General features: G+C 45.1%; 1 long non-coding RNA gene across 1 annotated transcript in view; it reads left to right on the forward strand.

The window, feature by feature from the left end:
- LOC127484385 (uncharacterized) overlaps positions 1 to 3,154 on the forward strand; it is a 66,833-nt gene extending 63,679 nt beyond the window's left edge. Inside the window, exon 5 of the long non-coding RNA XR_007911305.2 lies at positions 3,004 to 3,154. This is a non-coding gene — a long non-coding RNA (uncharacterized lncRNA). The remainder of the gene's footprint in view (positions 1 to 3,003) is intronic.
- The last annotated feature ends 2,846 nt before the right edge of the window (positions 3,155 to 6,000 follow it).

Raw genomic sequence — 6,000 nt, forward strand, 5'->3', positions numbered from 1 at the left:
CAGGGTCCTGTGTCGTTCCTCCACGAAGACGGGGAGCGACATCATCATTTATTAACAAATGCTTTTGGCAGCAGGAACATGCCTTGTAATGTAAGAATTTAGGTTCTAATCAAGAGAACGTGTTTGAGTCTGGAAAACAACTTGGGAGTCTTTCTCCTCCAGAGGATTTATACACAGTGAATCCCCCAAGAAAGTGCAGCTCTGTCTTGGGAGGGCCTGGAGCCAGGAAGCTCTCACAGGGCAGCAGGAGCACGGTGTGGATAACTAACTGCCCCATGGCATCTTCTCATAAGAGCAGCTTCTTAATGCAGACCAGCCAGTAGCTCTTGAGGAACCAGAAGGACCGATGCTCCCTTTAGCGCTGCCATCTTCATTTAGTGTCCTTGGAGTCCCATCCATCCCAAGGCAGAGCCCAGCCTGTTCTTGATCCCAAGGGTACTTTCCTGCAACTTTTTTTTTTGTTTAAATAACAGCATGATTCCATCTACATAAAGGTTAAACAGTTTTTAAAATTGACAAGTGAACAATCATATGTATTTATGATTACAATGTGATTTTGATATGTGTGTTCTATGAAATAGTTAAATCAAAGTGATTAACATATCCATCACCTCACATTATTATTTTTTTAACGATGTATTTATTTATCAGAAAGTCAGAGTTAGAGAGGCAGAGACAGAGAGAGAGAGAGAGGTCTTCCATCTGCTGGTTCACTCCCCTGATGGCCACAACGGCCAGAGCTGTGCCGATCTGAAGTCAGGAGCTAGGGGCTTCTTCCAGGTCTCCCACATGGGTGCACGGGCCCAAGGACTTGGGCCATCTTCTATTGCTTTCCCAGACCATTGCAGAGAGCTGGATAGGAAGTGGAGCAGCCGGGACTTGAACAGGTGCCCATATGGGATGCCAGCACTGTAGGCAGTGGCTTAGTGCCAGCCCTCACATTATATTTTTTTAAAAGATTTATATATTTATTTGAAAGTCAGAGTTACACAGAGAGAGAAGGAGAGAGAGAGGGAGAGAGGGAGAGAGGGAGAGAGGGAGAGAGGGAGAGAGGGAGAGAGAGGGAGAGAGAGAGAGAGGGAGAGAGAGGGAGAGAGGGAGAGAGGGAGAGAGGGAGAGAGGGAGAGAGGGAGAGAGGGAGAGAGGGAGAGAGGGAGAGAGAGGGAGAGAGGACTTCTATCCATTGCTTCACTCCCCAACTGGCTGCAAAATGGCCAGAGCTGCGCCAATCCAAAGCCAGGAGCCAAGAGCCTCCTCTGGGTCTCCTGCATGTCTGCAGGGGCCCAAGCACTTGGACCATCCTCTACTGCTTTCCCCAGCCACAGCAGAGAGCTGGATCAGAAGTGGAGCAGCCAGGACTTGAAACTGCGCCCATATGGGATGCTGGCACTGCAGATGGTGGCTCCACCCGCTCTGCCACAGTGCCGGCCCCTCACATTATGTGTTGTGAGGAGACACTTAAAGCCTACTCTCTTAGCAATTTTCAAGTAGACAAGATGCTATTATTTACTTTAGTCACCATCTTGCGCAATAGGTCTCCAGAACTTATTCCTTCCACCTAGCTGAAACTTGGACCCTTTGACCCACATCCAAGTCTCCCCACTCTCCAGTCCCTGGTGACAGCTAGGCTACTCTGTGCTCTGCTGAGTTCAAGTGTTTAGACTCCACAGATGAGTGAGGTCACATGGTATTTGTCTTTCTGTACCTGGCTTATTTCACTTAATATTATGTCCTCCAGGTGGATCCATGCTTTTGCAAATTACAGGGTTTCCTTCTTTTTAAGAGGCCGAATCATATTCCTGTGGAGTATACTGCAATTTCTTTACCCATGCATTCATTGATGAGCACAGAGGTTGGTGTCTATTCTGGCTATGATGAACAGTGTTACAATGTACACAAGAGTGCAGATGGCTCTGACGGTGATTTCATTTCCCTTGGCTATGTACTCAGCAGTGGGATGGTGAGATCGTATGGCGGTTCTGTTTTTAGTTTTTGAGGACCCTCCACACTGTTTTCCAGAAATGGGTTACTAATTTACTTTCCCACCAACAGTGTGTGAGGTGTCTCCTTTCTCCACATTCTTGCTAGCCTTTGTTAATTTTTGTGTTTTTTTATAAAAGTTGTTCTTACTGGGGTGAGATGATACCTCTGTGGTTTTGATTTGCATTTCTCTGATGATCAGTGATGTTGGACAATTTTTCATGTATGTCATCTTTTAATAAATGTCTGAATCTTTTGTCCATTTTTAATTGGATTATTTGTTGTTGTTGTTTTTAATATTGAGTTGAGTCCCTTATATAGTCTGGTTGTTAGATCCCTTGTAAGAAATGCATGGTTTGTAAACAGTTTCTCCTAACCCCTACGTTGTTTCTTCCCTCTGTTGATTTTTTTTGCTATGCAGATGCTTTTTAGTCTGAGGAGCAGGCTATTTGGTGCAGCAGCTAAAACACCATATTAGAGTGCCTGATTCAAGTCCAGTCTCCACTTCTGATTCCAGCCTCCTGCTAACAGGAACCCTAGGAGGCAGTAGGTGGTGGCTCAAGTGCTTGGGTTTTTCTCACCTACCTGGGAGACCCAGATTGAGGTCCAGGCTCCTGGCTTTGCCCTGGTAGTTGCAGGCATTTGAGGACTGAACTAGCAGATGGACGATCTCTCTTTGTCTCTGTCTCTTTTTCTCTCTATGTGTCTCTTTTCTTTCCAAATAAAATAAAAATAAAGATTTATAGAAGCATTTTAGTTTCATACAACTCCATTTATCCATTTCTTGCCTTTGCTGCCTGTGATTTTGAGGTCTTATCCAAAAAAATCCTTGCCCAGACCAATTTATCCTATGTTTTGTTCCAAGTGTTTCATAGTTTTGGGTATTACATTTAAGTCTTTAATCCATTTTGAGTTGATTTTTATAAGTGGTGACAGATAGAGGTCCAGTTTCATTCTTCTGCATGTGAATATCCAGAAAAAACAAATTTGCTATTTTGTCCCCCCCCCCCTTTTTCTGGAAAGGATTTAATCAAGCTTCATAAGCCAAACCATCTGAAGTCACAGTGATTCTCAACCCCAAGTTTGACAAGCTCTTCAAGTTTCGACAAAGATTTCAAGAGGTATCATGACATCATCAGGACAACATTCTCAAATAATAAAATTTAATTTTAAAAGATCCTCACGTGTTGTACTGTTGTTTAGGAAGGCAGGAATGCCATGGAGGTGGTTTAGGGCAAAGCTTGGTAGGTTCAGCAGCACTGAAAGGGGGCAGTGTGAAGGGCAGAGCTGAAGAAGTTAGAGTCCCCTGGCTACAGCTGTGCCATTTTGGGTCAGCCAGCCTTCCTGAGCCTCAGTTTCTCATGCAACTACTGCAGGGCTAGAGTGACAATCCAAGCACCTACTTAGGTTAGTGACTGCCCCGCCAAGGCCACCAGGAACCTGCTGGGAAACTCCAAGCTGACATTTACTGTGTGTGGTGGGACGTTCTCTTGGTGTCTCCTGAGACAGAAACTATCCAGCCCAGGGCCTGCCTGAACAGTGCCCTGCTGACCTGCTCCAAAACACAGAACAAAGAATGATGTGAAGGGCATGTTTTAAAGAGGTGATTAACCTGCCCCCAGAAGGGAGGAATGTTTTAGGGCTAACTAGTTCCCAGATCCAGCCTGGAAATACCCGTGCTTCCCATCCATCTGCATGCTGTGACCTGTCCTGCCTGTCCGTGTGTCTCCTCTGTCCTTCAGGAATGGGAATCTGGCCACACACTGCTCCCTTCCCTCTGCTTCCACTGAGTCCTGATGTGTTCTGACTCCATGTCCCACAACTTCCAGTTAGCTTCCTTATCTGCTTTCCTGGCCTTTAGAGTGCATGAATATCCAGAGTGTTGATCATTCCAAGCACTGACAAACTCCTTCATGTAAGTCAGATTCCTGAGGCCCACCACATGCTAGGAAGAGCCCTGAGCTGGGCATCGGGAGACCTGGGTTCTAGTCTCGGCTGCGGCATTCACTGACAAAGTACCCAATGTGGTAACTGTGATATAGTGAATGTCTTTTTGACTCTGTTCCTGGCTAATGCCACAGTGCTCTTGAAACCCTTGTGATTTCTTGAGTAGGAGGGATACTAAGTGTATCTTTTTGTTCTAATGTTTGGTCTTTGACTCCAGTGTCTTTCACAAAGTGCCTAATCCCTTGGACTGTCCCAGGTGATGGGAGCTGTCTCATTTTCTATCGCAATGACTCTTGGTGGGCTACTGGCTGGCACTGGTCACCAGACAGACCAACCACAATTAGAAGCTAGAACTTTGGGCCACTTACATAATGATCGGTGCTGTCTATGTGATGGAGCCTCTCTGAGGGCCCCTGAACTACTTACTGGTCTGGCACCTGGAGTAGGCAGGATTTCTGAGCCCTTTCCTCACTTCCTCTTACCAGCCCTATGCATTGCCTCATCTGATTGCTAATCCATCTCCTTTATCAGATTATTTGTTAACATCACAATTCAGTAAGTCGATGTGTTTCCCTGAGTTCTGGGAACCCTCTGAGACAATTAATCAAACCTAGGAAGGGGTCACGGGAGCTCCCACTGTAGGGCCAGTGGGTCAGAAGTACAGATGATGGTCCAGAACTTGCGAGTGGCGTCCGCAGTGGAGGAAGTCTCAGGGAGTGAGCCTCTGTAGGGCCTGGCACGGTTTCCAGGTAGACAGCGTCAGAATGGAGTTGACTTTGAGGACACCTGGCTGATGTGTGATGCAGAACTGTTCAGTGTGTAGGGAGGATAATCCACCTTCTGGCCACAGACATGTTTTGTTATGCTGGGGGTTCAGCAGTGTGTGGGAGTAGGAAGAGCAGTCTGAGTTTCCCATACCTTATAGTCAACCTCTGGGCCTTGACCTCTGCACATCCAACATTAGTGAAGAAAGTGTGAGTGGGCGGGCACAGTCTCCCTTGTCCCAGCATTCTGTGACTTGGTGAGGCCTGAGTATTGAGTTTGTTTAAAAAAAGAGAATGTTATAAGAAATCCAAAAGCCTGGAGAGAAGGAGAAGGTGAGCCAGCGTGAGACGAGAACATCACCAAACCCCAATCCTAAGTGAACCTGCTGCAGAATGGGAGAATGGAGTCTTGCTATGAAGCCCCTGAAACGAGAAAGCTCTTCCAGACACCCCGCACGGGGCTGTAACTCACTCAAAATTGCACTGAGGCTATAAACTGCAAAGAGCTCCTCTTGAAGAATTTATGAGGGGTCTGAAAGCTGTATATTTGCTCTCGAGACATCTATTGTTTGTTTATAATGTGTGCATGTTTAATTTGCTATAAAATCAGGAGGCAGTACTATACAAACAAGCAACTCATCCACCCTCGAGTGCTGTCTTGGAAGGGGGAGGATGGGAGAAGGGAATTCACGGAGAATTTATCACTTTGCCCTGTGAGTGGAGGAATTTGGAGTTGTTGCTTCACTGCTAAAGGCTGTCTTTTTTTTTTTTTTTTTTTTTTTTTTTTTTTTTATCTTTTATTTAATGAATATAAATTTCCAAAGTACGTCTCATGGGTTACAATGGCTTTCCCCCCCATACCGTCCCTCCCACCCACCACCCTCCCCTTTCCCACTCCCTCTCCCCTTCCATTCACATCAAGATTCATTTTCGATTATCTTAGTATACAGAAGATCAGCTTAGTATACCTTAAGTAAGGATTTCAACAGTTTGTTCCCACACAGAAACATAAAGTGAAAAATAATAGATTATTTTTTTTTAAATGATGATGAAATCAGATCAGACCTATTGTCATGTTTAATCCCAGTGAGAGTCAAGTTGGGAATTGATAGTTTCTTTTCTTTTTTTTTTTTTTTTTAACAGAAGATCAGTTTAGTGTACATTAAGTAAAGATTTCAACAGTTTGCACCCCCATAGAAACACAAAGTGAAATATACTGTTTGAGTACTCGTTATAGCATTAAGCCTCAGTGTACAGCACATTAAGGACAGAGATCCTACATGAGGAGTAAGTGCACAGTGACTCCTGT

The sequence above is a fragment of the Oryctolagus cuniculus genome, chromosome 1 (genome assembly GCF_964237555.1).
Source record: "Oryctolagus cuniculus chromosome 1, mOryCun1.1, whole genome shotgun sequence".
Taxonomy (NCBI): domain Eukaryota; kingdom Metazoa; phylum Chordata; class Mammalia; order Lagomorpha; family Leporidae; genus Oryctolagus; species Oryctolagus cuniculus.